The sequence below is a fragment of the Corvus hawaiiensis genome, chromosome 3 (genome assembly GCF_020740725.1).
Source record: "Corvus hawaiiensis isolate bCorHaw1 chromosome 3, bCorHaw1.pri.cur, whole genome shotgun sequence".
Lineage (NCBI taxonomy): Eukaryota > Metazoa > Chordata > Aves > Passeriformes > Corvidae > Corvus > Corvus hawaiiensis.
In genome coordinates, this window is record NC_063215.1 from 15372838 (window position 1) to 15389806 (window position 16969).

Here is a 16969-nt window from a genome sequence, read left to right on the forward strand (position 1 = left end):
TAAGGCACAGCCGTGTGTCTCATTCAGTGCAATTTGGAGGAAGTGAGTTTAATTTTGGCACTGGCAGTGGAGCACTCTTGTATTGCTCCTGTTGGTAATTAAGAAAAAGCAAATCACAGGGGAGGACACTAAAAGTATTAATTAACAACATTTTCAATGAGAAAAAAGTTAGTAATTTTGGAAAGGCTGCTTTATGCCTGAAGAAAATACTTAAATAGTGTAATCACTCTGTTGGACATTTGACAAATGCACACTAATAAGTAAATGGGGATATTGATTATGCATTTAGATAATCACCAGATCCTCCATGCTCTTGCAGGCATGTCCCAATTCTCTTGCCTCAAGCTTTGACTTCAAGTAGTGAAAAACACACCTAATTCCAAGCATGCAGACAACCATGTTCACTCACTGGCCTGAAAAATCTATGTGTGTTTCTCATAAACTGGAGCACCCAACATGCGATCCCACAAAGCAACAGGGGCCAGTTTGTGGCAGGCACACAGGGGAGCAGATCCCCTGACTGTGGCTGCTCACCCAGTGGGATATCACAGCCAAGTGTAGAGGACTCCTGCTGGAATGGCAGGAGTCCTCCCCAGGGCAGGCTGCTTTCCAGCCTTGCCAAGCATCCTGCGCTACCTTTGCCACAGCACTACCAAAACACACACTTTTTTTATAAAACCAACAGAGAGAGGGGCAGCAACTTTGCAGCTAAAAAGGCTCACAGTTTCCATGGATGTTTGATCACCTTTTATCACAACACAAACCATGAGACAATTTGCTTCAAGCAGAGGACATATTCTCTTCTCCAAGCAGACAATAATCCAATAAAAGAGCCCACTAGCAGGATCCTGGACAATGTATGACACTGTGTTATTATCAGCATCCCATTGGTGTTCTGGCAAGGTATGGCCACACTCAGCTGATCCTCCTGACAGCGTTCAAAGGCACAGCTTATCTGAGCCACAGCAACTCGTCTGAGCTCAGATTGCCATGCAAATACCACCAGATTTTTTATATTATCATGATACCAGGTGTCCTGTTTTATATCAAGTTATATCCAGGCAACTTAGAGAAATTCAGTTACTTACTCCATGCTGGTGGTATCTGAGCAAAGTTTATTCTGACAGAGGTTTTAGGTACATGCCTTTATGCTGACAGAGACTGAGAAAGAGTAAAGAGCACTCAATGATTTTCTAAACCAGATGTATTCCTAAAAATGCTGGACTGGGTTACTTCCATGTAAGAGTTTCAGCACTGATTAATTAAAGTACAGTTTGGCTTCAACCCTGCAAACAGCATGTTTCTGCCCTTCCACACCTGGACTCCCAAGAATGAAAAAACGGCTGCTTTTCTTTGAGATCCTGTCAGGAACAACCAGCCTTTAATGGCACTTAAATTTAATTTTTGGTAACAAAAAGATAGGTAAACAAATTACACTGGCAGGGACAGAAAGCAAAAGTAGGGACTCTGGAGTTTTTGGGGTCTTTCCAGTGTCTTCCTTTCCTGGCTTCTGCTAATTGTTTTTCTTTCACACTGACAATGCATTTTTCCATTGGAAAAAAGGCTGCTTCTTTTGAGTCATCACTGCAGGAAATCCCCTGTTCTAGTAGGGTTCCCTCTGCCAGGCATTGGTGGCCACTGGCAGCCACCCCTTCCTCAGGGCAGGTCCTATCTCGCAGTGGTGGCATTGAAATAAAAACACAGACATCCTATTAATAGCGAAACTGTAGACAATTCCAGATGTGGAATTTGGTTTCTGAAATTACAGATCCAACCAAGCCAGTCCTGAACCAGTAAAATTCAGTTGTGTTTCTTCTGACTCATAACTGTTTTTTCAGAGAGGTCTTTAGCAAAATTTCTTCAGCAATTCCTCTGTTGTTGCCTGACTCATACTGAAACACCAAAATCATTATTAAAGTGAAATCGTAGCAAAGGGGGTGTGAATATGTGGCGTTTATCAGTTCAAAATGCTTTAAAAACCATATTTTGCTATGAAGCGTGCTTTGTCCAATAATTAAATACTGTCTTATTTACAAAAGCAAACAAAAATCTGTCATATACGGCTCAGAGGAAGTTTAGCACTTAGGGAAAAAAAATTAAATTTAAGGTTAATTTATTCTTCAATAAACCTTCATTTATCCTTCTGGCACATGTGTAATATTTGTGTTCAGCATCCCACCTGCTTTCAGTCTGAAGCCCCATCCATGACAGCAGGAAAGAGGATGCTCAGTGTGAAGTATGAGCTGTTCAGATGTCCCAGGATGAGCAGCAGTACAAAGTACACCACTGTGAGCAGTGACTCCTGATCATGGGAGCAGAAATACATGCAGGGGTGGGGGCAGAGGTGTCCTCACAGTCCCCCTGACAGTGCAAAGGGATGGGAGAGGAGTCAGGCTAGTTGGCAAGTCACTGAAGCCTCCACTCCTGAGGAAAAACTCCAAACCTGCTGTGGTTTGCTTCTGTCAAAGGGTGATCTGCTGCAGGAGGATTTGTGGTATCGTGTGGGTGTCAGTCCACCACCCTCACTGTGGGTTTGCAGCGTGGAAGCAACAACCCTTTGCCTGATGGAACACTGTGCCTGGGAATGGCCTGGCCCCCAGCTGCAGTGGGAGCCCCACTAACCCACCCTGGCCTTAGCAGTTCCATAAAGCTCAGAGGCCTGTGAAAGTGGACCTCAAAGGTGGCTTTTGGTGGGAAAAAGCGTTGCAACAGTGATTTGTTTGCTTTTTGAATTAAAACTCAAACTGTTGCTGCAAATGAATGGACTAAAAACATCCCCCCACGTCTGGGAGCTCATATTTACCTTCTTACCTGCACTGCAGATACTTAATTTGAATGTTGCTTCATCTCCTGTCTCCCTCATGTATCATCACTAATTAAAGTACACACTCTGCACTTACCCAAAGGAGGATGTGGGAGGCAGAAGAGGCTCAAGCTCATTTGCTGCTGCTGCTGTATTGCCTCTGCAGAGCCAAATGCAGGGGAACCAGGGTCCTACTCAGAGCCTGGCAGCTGCAGCACAGACCTTTCCCTTCACTGCTCTGTGTGATGGAAATCCCCAGTGCATGAGTGGCCTTTCCAGGGGAAAGGCTTCAGTGAAAGAAGGGGCTGTAACTCCCTGGGAAGGTGGGGTGAGCCTGGTGAGGGCAGGAGCAACACCTCAATGTGGATATCTTCCCCCCCCCCCCCCATTTTGGAGATTGCTCAGGCCCAGCTGAGCAAGCCAGAAGAGCTGTGCCCATAGCAGCCCCATAGATCTGTGATTTGGCACCTCCATGCCCTCCAAATATTCCTACTAACTTCCAGCTCAAGTGAAATTCAAACAAAGCTTTATGCTTTATTTGGACACATCTTCCCCAGGCTGCATCACAGGGACACCCCTCTCGCATGTCCCCAAGAGCCCAGCCATCCCAAATGTACATCCACTCGCTTCCAGCAGAAAATGAGATTGCTGACTTCTCCCCAGCTTCAGGTTCCAGACTAGAATTCTGTGTCCTCCAGTCTCCACTGCACCCCAGCTGCACCTCACCCCCATCCCAGCCAAAATGTGGAGGTATTTTTGGCAGTGCTCAGCTCTGCAGCCACACTGGTCCTCATGCTCGCAGCAGCCCCACTGGCCCCACAGTGCTACAGGTGGCATCAACCTGTAACAGGAAAAGAGAGGCTTTAAAGCCTACAAAAGCCAGGGAGGGGATACAGACACTTTTAGGCTCAGGGATTATCTATGCCTCAAAAGATTCAAGAAGATGGTGTCAGAGGAGGATACGCTGAACTCAGCGTGTTTAACATTTGGACAAAGACTTTCCCTTGTCCCCATCTGAAGTTCTAGTGCCTGCTCTGCTCTACATGAGTGAAATGCATCCGTGTCCATAAAAGCTATGGAAAAGCACTGCTGAGAACCTCTACGGCTCTGAATAATTAATTCACAGAACTATAAAAAGCTACAAGGGAATGAAATTTAGAAAAATCTAGTTTTAGGATAATTATAGTTCAAACCAGAAGAGCACTTGGACCCAAGACAGATGCATTAGTAGGACAACTGAGCATAGTGGATCAAATTCAGACTCGGCAGAACTGCATTGTCTTGTAGACAGCTCCTCCCGGGGTGGATTCAGCCCAGGGAGAGAAAGCAGCCCCTACAGATAACTTGATAAAGTGATTGGAAATCTAAAATAACCCTCTTAGTAGAGAAGGCATAAAAGAAAGGAGTACAATTGTTTCAGGTTAGCATTCATGCCCCAGGTGTAAATAGGGAGTGATATTTTCTGAAATATTTTGGTTTATGCTAGTTTAACCTGTTTCCCTTCTATCTTGCTTTCACTGCCATGTCTACTGTGTTACCACTGGTTCATAAAATCCCAGTTTGTTTGCAGACCATATCACATTTAGGCTTTTTTTCAAAGCCCCAGATGCTGGAATTCATGTGTTGCTTGCAGACACAGACCTTCAATTTCCTAACCAGTCATATTTCTAGTCATATTTCATGGCAAGTTTGAAAACATTAACCCTGAGCCCTGAGTCACCAGCAAGCAAACACAGTTTTCTTTCATTTTCCTAAGTTTAAAGCCAGTCATTACTGTGCCCAGTTAGATGTTGAATCCTTGGGACTGTCCATTTAACTCACCCCTCTCAGGCAGGGACATGTGGGATTTTTATAGTTTATGTGCTAAGACATGCAGTCAGGCTGTGTACTGGGCATGTTTTAATTGAGTGCTGGAGGAGCCAGTGTTGGGCGACTGGTTTATGGAAGACATCATGCAATCCCAGTGCCCTCAGCATCTCAGAGGGCTCCGCAAGACTCTGCACAAGATCCCCCAGACCAACTCTGCCTTTGTTGTTTTCTGGTAAAAGAGCATACCCACAGAGAGGCAGGAGTTTATTGCTTTTTCTTAGTAACAGCAGTGGATCACCTGAGAATTCAGTTTTATGCAAGACAGAAGTGGCAGGCTACTGACAACAAGGAGGTTATCACTACTTCAGAGGAGCTATTTTAATGTCCAGTGTCCTGTTTGGCACAGGACCAGGCACTTCCAGTCATACTTCCTGACTGAAGACATATGTGAATTGACAGAGGGGTCTGTCCTGTGTCAGCTCCTGTTTCCACTAGCTCCCTGTTATGGCATTATTCATTAGCAGTATGAAATTATTTGGCACAGCCATAGCTCACTATCAAACAAGGGCTTTTTTCATAGTGGTGAACTATGGTTTTCTAGAGGCTTCATTTATTAAGAGCATTGGCATCTTCCAAAGCAAAAGGCTCTCCTATATGCCATTGCTATTGAGTGTGCATCAGAGGGGTATGTATTATTAAGCAGATACCCTCTCCTTCATTTGCAAGTGCAGGAGCTGTTTGATACAACATGAAGCAACTGGAGAGAGGAAGCAAGCATCACTGTATCAGTCAAAAATGCATCCAGCTCTGCTGTGGGGTTCCTGCTTCAAGGGGAACAAAATCCATTTCTCTGAAACTCAGCTCTTTAGAGCTCTAAAGTGGGTAGCAGGTAAAGCATCACGTATTTCCCTTGTGTCCAAAAACGTTAGGGTCAATTAAAGAGAAGAGCACTGCTAAGGGTTCAGATGATGGAGAAATGGAGAGTATGTCTATCAGCTCATGGATAAAGCAAAGCAGGTGGGAGCTGTGGGCAGGATAAGGACAGAATGACAGTTCGAAGCAATGATGACAAGATGGGGAAAAGGCCTGGGAAAAGGATGCGGTTCAGTAGAGACGCGTGTGAGGTAGGCAGGAACAATCAGCTGTGCAAACACAGCCTGGGTTCAGCTGCCAAAAAAAGAGATGAGAGGGTGGTTGTGGATTGCAGAGTGAACATGAATCAACAATGTCATGTTGTTGTGCAGAGCCTAGATGTTCTGGTGTGGATATAGTAGGAGAAGAATCCATACAATGGGAAATTACCCTTCCACACCAGACAGAGTGATGTGCTGTGGCTTGAGGAGTGGAGCTTGCAGAGAGCCCAGCTGCTCTTCAGCAGGGGCTGAAAACACCCTGGGAGCAGAGGCTGACTGAATAGTATGTAAAGCCTGTAGGGAAACATAATCCTCCATATATGTGAAGTGTTGTCATAAATGGATTGTCTACCATAAACAGGAGCAATGAGCTTGAATTAAAGCAAGTAAAATTCGGAACATGCATGGGAAAAAAAATCCTGCAGGTAAGGACAGCAGTTAGGGAGATTGAAATTTCCATCATCCTACAAACAGGTCAGACGGGGGTGGTTAGAATTGATAAAGAGGTACAGCCTGCCTTGAGGCTGGAGAAAAAATTAAATGAGCCCTTGTGAATCTTTCTAGCCCTGTTTTTCTGTGATTTATCAGAGCATTCACAGCTGCAGTTTTCCACATTTTTACAGTTTAAAAATCTAGTTCCACTGGCCAACACAGCAGTGGAGATGCCAGGAGAAAGTGGAAGACCTCTTGTCTAAGCCCAGTGACACCTCACCCCTTTTGGAGCAAAGCCCCCATGAAGCCACCAGCAGGCTTTGCTCTGGTCTCCTTTGGAGCTGAGAAAGGAATGCTCATGGCTTTTCTCTCCATTTTCATGGCACTGAAATATCAACAACAAATTACAGATGGGTCAAAATAAGGGCAGTGTTTCAGTTCAGCTTCCAGGTTGTTTAACTCTTCTCTCTTCCATCATTCCTTATCAGTCTCTAAGTCTCTTCAAAGTCATGGTTAAAGAAAATCCCCTCAAATTCCTGTCCTGGAAGTGCCAATGCCAAGCTGTTCACTTTTTTTTGATTCGTTCTGCTTTTGCAGCAGAAATGATTCATAAATTGAGATTCACATGGCCTTTCAGTCTCCCAGATGCTATTAGGAATATATAGGCTCAGTTCTAATTCCTTCATTTGCTATTTTTGAGGGAAGCTGCTTAATAGCATGGTGGGTTACAGGGAAGGACAAAGCACCTCAAAAGGGGCTTCACCTCTTCACAGATGTGGACCTCAAAAGGACAAGGAAGAGTGATCAGAGGCACAGCAAGGGAATCAAGCAAGACATTTTCATCATGAGGGTGAATAGTCAAGCATGGGATATGTTACCCAGGGAAGCAATGTTTTCTCCATCCTGGAATTTCAAAACTCAGTGGAATGAGGGAGTGGACAATCTCACCTAACTTTGAAGCTGGTCATAGTGATCAGAGTGGGATTAAGACCTAGAGGACTGTTCTATGATGCCAACAGAGGTAAACCAGAAATTTCCTGAGTGCCAGCAGAATTTCCCATACTTTTTCATACCCAGAACATACTTTTTCCCTGTATATAAGTTGCCAGTGGTTAGGGTGTGTCTCCAGGCTGCCCCAGTCACACCTAGGGCCACCAAGCAGCCGACCCAGGGCATGCTGCTCAGTCTGTTCCACACCACATCCCATCCCTCATCTCTTCTCAGCTCACTTCTCCTGCTGGATTTTGTCTGGAGGCCTGTTAATAAGCACAAACATCTCATTTGCTTGCTTTGTTTCATGATAATGGAATAGGTACGTGTGTCTATGTGGTCTCTAAAATAAAATTTAAAGAAAAGAAAAATTAACTCTCTTTCTTTTATTGGTGTGCCACTGCAGCATGGGAGAGAACAATTTATGCCATCTCCTCTCACTTTCTTATAGCATTTGTTGAGGTTTTAGGGCCTCAGTAAATCCACCAAATGTCAGCCAGAGAAGACACACCTTAGCAGTAATGGCTGTAGTCAGAACAATCTCAAAATGCACTTTGCAAATACTGAAAAGCATTCTCCCTACCTGAAAGAATAGAAAAAAAAAAAAAGTGAAAATCACCAGCATGTTACTCAGATCAAAATGAGCACATATTTTTACGCAGGCTTTGCTCACAACTGCACCAAACAGTTTTTGCCTTCACTGTATCTGCTGGATGTCTATCTGTAATTACAGGTCACCAGGAAGGGCAAAAGCCATTTTGACTTTCAGAGCCTGGGTGATGTGGCAAAATAGGGCTATTAGAAGATGACTGTCTTGTAACCAAGCCAATTTTAGTGCAGCTCTGGAAGCTCTACACTGATGCAACCATGACAGTATACATAAAGAAATTACCCTGTCTTCTTGCAACACTTTTCTGCCTATTATCTGGACAATAAATTTTTAGGAGTATTCTATTTCTTTGCATAGACATCAGATATCTAAAGCCAAGATGATGTTTAAAACCAGCACAGAGAATTCTTGATTAAAGCACTGAAAATGTGACCAAAATGAACGTACCTTTACATCCACCATTGTAAAGGAATATGCAGGACTGACAGGGCTTCCATCCCCTCCATGGTGTGGCTCTCCTGAAAAGAGGGGTGCTCAGTCGTAGGTGATGCTAAAAGAGCCTTTCCGGGTGCTTGCATAGGCACAGGATGGACGAGACAATCGATCTGCTTGAATTTAAAAAGACAGATTTGTGAAGAATAATTGCCTTCCAACTTGGCAGACAATGTGTACTGCCTTGAAGGGACTCACAGCTGTGTCCTGTTCTCATGGAGTTAACTGAGCTTAGAAAAAACCATTTGATCTATTATTCCTTCCTTAATTCAACATAGCTGAGCTTCTCCCAGGATATTCCATTTGAATTGCAGCAGGCTTTCCATTTTGATGTGTTGGCAGTGAATATCTGTTACACTGATGACATTTTCTACGCGGAAAGTATCACCAACACTTACAGTAGACAGCAGCATATTCATCACCCAAATGGCTGACTGTGTTGCAGGAAAAGCAAGATGGGCTACCTTAGACTATTAATGCAGGTTGCCTTGAGCAACAGGAGTTTTGCAACCAAATTCCCAGTTTTGTACCATTTCTGAGTTAGACTGACAGCTCTGGCATTTAGCTTCATTTAAACCTAAGGCACAATTAAGTACATAACAAATAGATCAGGTAGCAGCACCACTCATGTTCATAACAACCTTCCAAACTTCATCCATCATTTTCTACAACTCTGCGCAAAGATGTCTGGCTCTCACCTTTTAAAAAGACAGATTTTTCACTTTTAAATTTCATATTTGCTCAGTACTTGAACACAGCTGGAAAATTCCTACATAACCTTCTTCCCAGGGAAGAGGAGGAGGCACAATCCCCTGCAGGAGCTCTTGAAAAGTGACCACATAATTAAATGAGTAATACAAAAACCATGAGCCTAGAAGAAGAAAGAAAAGTAAATTTCATATTCAAACTGAAGCTTTTTTTCCTTCTCTCTTTTTTTTCCTTCTGGAGACACAATGCTGCTTCATTAGGCCTATGTTGATGGTATCAGCACTGAAACCAGCATTTATAGAAATAGGATGCAGCCACCAGCAGAACCAGTTTGCAAACCCTCTCAAGTGTTACCTGTCTGCCCTGACTCACTCTGAAGCTCATAATTTATGTTCTTTTAGTTATATGAAGAACATCAGTAAATCTGTGGAATCATATTTCCAAGGTAGATCATTAGTACTCACAGAAAAGTCTGTCCTGTGGAAACTGTCTTCAGGAAAGTGTTACTTAGGTATGAATCCCAAGCTCTCTGAGCATGTTAAGCACATTATTCCTTCACTGAAAATGTGTCTCAAGGTTGGTTTCTCTAATGCAGACCTTTGCAAGGCAAGAAGCAGCCTGTTGTGCTACACACAATATCTGTTAGGCTCTGCTGGATGTAGAGAGACCAAGATATTGTCCAGGTCCGTGTCAGGACTCTGGTCCATGCTAACTTCTCCCTTCACTCTGCAGGAGGGAAACCCTGAGCTTGGCCCCAGCCTGGGGACTGAGACTGAAGGGGACAGGGCAAAGGAACTGCTCCATTTTAGTCTCAGTCCAAGTGCAGGTGAGGCAGCACTCAATATGAAATTTACATTAATATATTTTTAACATGAAATCGTTAAATTACATGTTTATGCTAAATCCAGTATTTGAGAGTTTTGAAACCTGCCCAGTTTTAAAAGTAAGAGCCCCAGCACACTTCTTTGTATTGATACGGTGATCAAAAAGGGCAGTTTAGGCCATGTCTACGAGAAAAGCATTGCCCTGGAGGGAAACTTTTCAGTCTTGTCTGAAATATCCCTGCATTTCCCTGAGGGGCCATCCAAAGGTCTGTTTCATGACCTGCATATTCAATTTCTTCTGGCATATTACAAGACATGCATATGCTAAATGCATGCAGATCTCAAACATGGCTTCAGGAAAAATTTCCAAATGAGTAAGTTCAATTAACTGAGTTTGCCCTTCCAAATTCATTATTTTTTTTCTAACAGTCTACAAACAACCGTTCAGTGACCATGGGATGCTCCATATTGCATCCCGTCAAGGTGGTCAAACTCAGGATGTAATTGGGAGCACAGGGGAGGTTCCTTCCTTGTATGAATATCATGACACCACTCAGGAGAGGTCTGAGAGCCAACAGCCCCTCGACTGCTGCTCAGCGGGCCTGCTGACACTGCTCAGTGGTCTCCTGGCCCTCGTTCCCCAATAAAGGTGCACCTGATCTCCCTGCAAGACGAATCATCTTTCACAAAAGACTCCTCAGCTGGATTCAAGAGCACTGATCTCGTACTGGAAATGTGTTGCTCTTGCAAATATTACCTCCAACAAATACTTCACAGAGATTCAAGGCTGCTTCTTCAAACCAAGCCTGCATCAGTCATTCACAACTGAAACACTGCCGCTCACATCTCCCTGGCACTGAATGGAAGCACAAGGCACCCCACACACATCGCCCCATCCTCCTTCCTTCATGACTCAGCTGCATCCCTCTCTACTTAGTCAGTTTTTCACTTCTTCTCCCAGCCAAGGTATCACACTCAGTCTGTGCTCCAGCTGTAGGACTGTCACTTTCCTGCGATCAGTGCCCTGTGGCTACGCACTAATTTTAATACCTGCCTTGTCCTTTAATTGTGTCTCTACATCAACCCTGCTTCACAGTCCTTTCCTCGAGGAGAAAAGCAGACCCTTAACACAGATGGCAATAAGTGCTAGGGTTTACCATATATGGTGAATGGATCACTTCAGATTTAGCATAGAAACATACAGAGCTCTATTTTCTGCTGTCAGCATTAATACAAAAGGTATTAAATTCAGTGTCTCCTGTACTTCTCTCCCTCGAAGTGTCACGCATCCTGCAGTATGATGTGCTCTGCCAATCTGTCCCAGTTCTCTCGATGAAGCTTGGAAAAGCAATTCATCCCTTAGCTGATGTTATATAAGGTATTAGAGTGTTCTGAAACATGTCTGCCAGCATTTTGATGGTATTGTTCAAACGCTATCACCAGAGACTAGTCTGCTTAATGTGGCAGCAGTGTTCCTCAGTGGTGGCTTGTCCCACACAGTGACTGAGGAGACCTCGCACTGACATGTCTCAGCGTTTTTCTGCTGCCCTCTCATGCGCTAGCCTGTTGTCTCTTGTGTGTATGAGGCACCTCAATTGCCTCTATACTCCACCCCAAAGCAGTCCTTACCCCCCTGGGCTGCTTTAATCTGTGAATACCTTCAAACTCAGCTCATGGAGTTGAGAGCAAACCCTTGCCTTCTGTATAGGAGGACATTCACATTTTACTTGATGCTATTTCTGTCCATTTGTTGGGGAAGATGCTGAAGAAATTCACCCATCCTGAATTTGATCTTAGAAGGTCGTATGTTCTATTGATTACAGACCCACCTGCCTCCCCACCATCTTCTCTTGCTTCATATCCCAGCTCCTTACTGTGCTTTTTTGCCCTGCTCCTATTCCTGATTATGCATCCAGATTACCCTGTCTATCTCTACATCTGTTCTCCACTCACTAGTCTGTCTCCACCTGCTTTTCACAACTTTGCCTTATGCATCCATATGCTTGAACTGCAACCATGGCATTTTTTCATCCTTGGCTCCAATGCCCAATTACAGAGGAAGACCTTCTCTGTTGGGCTGGAGCCTTCAGTCCGGAGATGAAATCATCCAAGAACTTACCCGCAGCACCATATATCTAAAATGTAAGTGAAATAGTGATTTTTTTTTCAGAGGTTTATGTCTTGGCCAGATTTGAGGAGAGGGAAAAATGAAAACTGATCCAGTTGCAAATCAAACCCTCCTACTGAGCTTCATTTCCTGCTCCAAAATGAGGCACTGCAGTTCAGGCTAAAGAGCTCCAAGAATTCTGGCTTAAGGAAATTAAACTGGTTTGTGTCAGACTTTTTCCAAATTTGATGGATCAAATTTGCTGAAGCTTACAAAGCCACCAACCCCTGGGATAGGTAGTATAATATGTAATTCATTTGGATTCAATCTTATTTGACAAGGCATAATCAACTGAAAACAGGACTTGAGAATGGAAATTGTTCAGTAATTCTAAGTCTACACAGCTGTGAAACTTTAAATGTTCTTCTCTTCCAAGAGTGGAAGCGCAGAGAAAAAGTAATGAAATACAAGTTACTAGTAATGATCTTCATATTCAGTATCATAAAAGTTTAGACACTAAACAAGGTTTATTTCGTTAAGTGGCAGAAAAAAAGGTCAATTTTTTTGTCAGTAGTCATCTTCAGCCCCTCCTAAATGCCCAGTTACAGTTTCTGAACGACAAAAAATGCAAGATTAAGTTAGGAGCTGATGGAAGACTTTTCATGGTCATGTGTTACAGCTCCAGGATCCCATGCTCAGTTACCCACAGAAGGTGTTTCTCTATATTACCCTGCACCATGCTGCAGAACATGACATTTTCAAGTAATTTGGGCCTCTCATGGCTTAATTTACCCTCATTTGGTTCTTACTTCAAAGCAAAGCTGACATTCGTTCTGATTTCTTAATGGCAACTACATGTTTACCCAGCATTCAACAGAGCAGACACCCAAAATTTGCCCTCTGAATGTTACAATATGAATCAACAATATTACTGCTCTGTCATCAGCACAGCTTTTCCCCAGCTTGCTCTCTCGATCTCCACAGTTCACATAAGCAGGTGCCATTAGTCTCTCTCCAGCAGCAGCAATAGCTGCACTCTCTGCCTCCATTCCCATCCCAATCCCAATGCTGCAGGATGCAGCATTCCCAACCCAGTCCTTTTTCACATGTGCAGAGACAATGGCCTCTGAACATGATTGGTAGCTCTGCCTTCCACTTAATGAGTACCTGCAGCTCCTTTCCACAGGAGCCTGGGGCACTACCTTTTCTGGATTTGCAGATCTACTCTACCCATCCATCTATGGTAAATGAGGAAAACCCAACACCTCTGGGTTAGGGATCTGCTAGACCTTGTTTCAGGTCTTTATGCAAACCTTTCTCCTTGCAGATCACGAACCATCCCCAGATGCATGTGCCTGAGTTTGCTCTGAACCTCTTTGCACAGTACAGCCCCTGGACAAGTGGCTTCATCCCACCACCCTCATCCTCAGCCACATGCGCTTTCTCCAGCTGCTGTCACAGCCTTAGAGAGGACTCCAGCACTGCAGGGGTCCCTTTGCCACTCCACCTTCATGACTTCATCTTTACTGACCTCACGGTGGTGAGTGGGGATGTTTCTGTCTCTGACAGTAAACCCTTGCAAACTCCCGCCTTCAAACAGCCAAGCAGGGTCAGCTACAGGTGGCCTCTTGCAGACCCTCACGGAGTTATAAAACTCAGCGTGACTGCAATACCTATACAGCACATTAGCCACATCTTCCACTGCACAAAATTTTAACACTGAGAGCCAGAGAGCATCATCAGTCATTTACCATAAAGAATGACACAAACTTCAAAGAGAAAATACAGCTGCAAGTCTCAGTAACTCAGGAGAAAATATGCTCTTTCAAGACTCCATACATATATCTTCTCACATTATATAAAATTAATTTCCGTGTCAGACAAAAGCAAAGAATTATTAGGATGAAAGGTCACTTAAAATGATCTGTTACTGATTTTATCAGTCACTACTTGCAGCTTTAAAAAAGTCAATGCCATCTAATAGTGTCCATATTTCATCTGTTGAGAAATCTAATACTCTCAGAAAGGAAGCAATATCAGACTGCATGGTCAGCCTCACATGGAAGAGAAGTACAATTCTGAGAAACAATAAGAGAAAGAAAATCATGGAACTCAGCTAATATGTTGCATTTATACATGGAAGGAGAGGAAAGGAAGGAGAGAAAAAACAAAATTATTTTGATGAATAGTGAGAACATCTTACAAATAATGCAGATGCCAACATAAGATATTCTATTTCTGGAGCTGGTAATGAAAGAGATGAAGATGGCTGCAATGTCACTCCAGTACTATGAGAGCACGGTCAATCCTGCCAATCATCCCAGTTACAGAGTGGAGTGCATATGCAGAATGTTTCTGAATGTTTCTGAAATTCAGGAGTGTAATGGTAGGTGTCTCATATTAACATCCCTTTTTCCCAAATTTTATGTTGCATCTCCACCCATATGCTGCTGTTGACCTTATGGTAGCATCCAGATGCCCTGACTTAGGGTCCCATTGTGTGAGAAGCTGCAGTCTCAGCTAGCAAAGGCTGTGGCTGCTCCCAGTGGGTACCAACACATGGGTGAAGGGCAGGGAGAGACACACAGTGCCTAGGCAGCAAGAGAATCCTGAAAAAGGAGCATGTCTTTTCTTCATTCAAACATACCCATAAATGCAAGCATAAGGAAACCTAACTAGATTTATCTAAAAGCAATGAAAATCTCTCTCCAATCTTGCCTCTCAATTGGCAGCGTTTGTGTCAGAGCTTGCTTACTCCCTCACCTAGTCCAAGACAAGCTCATGCACACTTCCATGAACTGTATTGAGCGGCAATAACAGCAGCGTAAAAGAGGTGCTCCTGCCTCCTGTCAAAAGGAATGCAACTGTGGCACATCAGGGCATCATATGTGGAAAGACAGAGCATGTTTCTGCACTAAGACAAGTGAGCTCAGTACTGGGCACCAAGTTGCCTTAGTTACTGGCTCCCAGCTGGTGTGGCAGATTGTCTCCTTTGGTGTGGCCACAGACACCTGAGTCCTTTATCCACCCTTGAAAAGCACTTCACCTTGTCATCCCCAAGGGCCAAGCCATGTGCAGCGTGGCCAGCCTGGTCCCTGTGCTGGCAGCTGTTCCCTCCCTGCCACCGGCTGCCAGGGCTGGGAGAGCTGGGCACAGGAGGTGTTTCCAGCACTGCTCCCACCACAGCTGTGATTCCACATGTCCCCACATTCATTTACACATCCTCATGACTTGCAATTATCCCTTCCTGCTGCCTGGTGGGGGCAGCTCCCCAGGGCAGGCATGGTCCTTTCTGAAATGCTCCAAGTGACCCAGACTGGCAGAACCTGGGCAGAAGTATAGTCCTTTCCTCTTATTTTACCCCATGCCACTACCTGTTCCTGTTTTGCATTAAGAGATATTTTTTTCTCCCCCGCATTTCATATTTTAAAGAATCAGCTTTGTCAGTGTTCTGGCTGCCTGAGCTATTGCAGGAGCACTGCATTAACTTGGGGGGCAACACTACTGACACAAGGCTTGCTTTTTAGTTGGTAACACCATTACAGGTATTATGCTTTGGCAAGTTTAGTACATGAGATTTCAGCATTTAACACCCTTCCTTCGCATTTTAGTTCTATTCATATTTTTTTTGCTAAAAAGGTGGGGGTTTTTTTATATTTACATTTTTAATCCACTTCTTATGAGAAACTCCATCTCCTTGATCTGGTCCATCCATGAAACTACCGCAGTCAAAGGAAATCTGACTGCTTGTACTACATCACTGATTTGGGGTCAGAACATCTGCTCTCAAGTTCTGCTTCAAATCAGCAACTGAGATACTATCTCCCTAATCAAGCAGTCTGTTATAATTTGCTTGAAAAAGCTATATGTGATAAAAACAAGTTAGCTGACTCCCTGAAACATTTAAATGTCCTTATCTATATATATGCATCTTATGATCAAATCTAATGCATCTCATCTGAATGCTTACCGCAGTGCCTTGTTATCCCAACTTAAATCTAGTTAGGAATGTTATTCACAACTGTTCTTTTAATAGAAAATCAATCCTAGAATTACCCATCTGATCAGGACTTCTGTTCAGTGGATGAATTTCATGGTCTTGCAGAATTAGGCCTTACATTATCACAATTATGTGCAGAAATTACATGACCTTGTTTTGTATTTCCCTGACATGAAATTTTGTGTTTCCTATTAGTTCCAGATTTTTATCTGATAGCACAGTGATAATATCTTCCTGAACACCAAATATAGTGTACTTGGCAATTACAGACTGAGAAAAGAAGCAATTCTTTTGCTTACAATGCTTTATGAACTAAGTTCACAAAGGCTGAGACAGAGGTGTCAGCTATTCTCCATACAATCTGATATTTGCACGTTAATTGAATCCTCCTCCAAGAAGGCCACCCTGTTTAGCTCATCAGAGTAAAAGCAAGAAAGCTAATTCACACCTCAGAGGGGGTAGATGAAGAAGGGCAGCCATTATCAAAATTAACAATTACCAAAATAAACAATTACCACGTTTCTTTTATATTAGAGGTAAAACACACACATATGCATAAACAAGGCTCGGTCCATGGCTGTTGACAATGAGCCTCCTTTGCAGTCAATGGGGTTATGTGGACTTGTGCTGGCTGAGAATCAGATCAGTGCTGAAAAAGTCCAGGGGGAGCCTATGGAAATTAAGGAACCTCTTAGTGCGAGACCTCACCTGCAGGAAGTTTTCACTACCAAGATCCCTGAAAATCAAAACTTGCCCAAGTTCAGGGTGTCAGAGGCATTACCAAGAAGGGAATACCTGGTTTGTTCCAAATCAGGAGACCTCTGTTATCAATGCCAAGGTTTAGCTGCAATAGCTGCTAAATTGCATCAAGATTTAGCCAGAATACACTCAAGTACCCAGCCATTTGCCTTAATTTTAACCTATTGCCATAAACCAATATTGTGTTTGACTCACAGACTTGGAAGCGAGATCACAAGATTATTTTGGTTCCATTGTTCACTAAGCTGCTGGATGACCCAAGGATGCTGAAGGACACCTACAGTGGCAACTCTCTCCTAAAG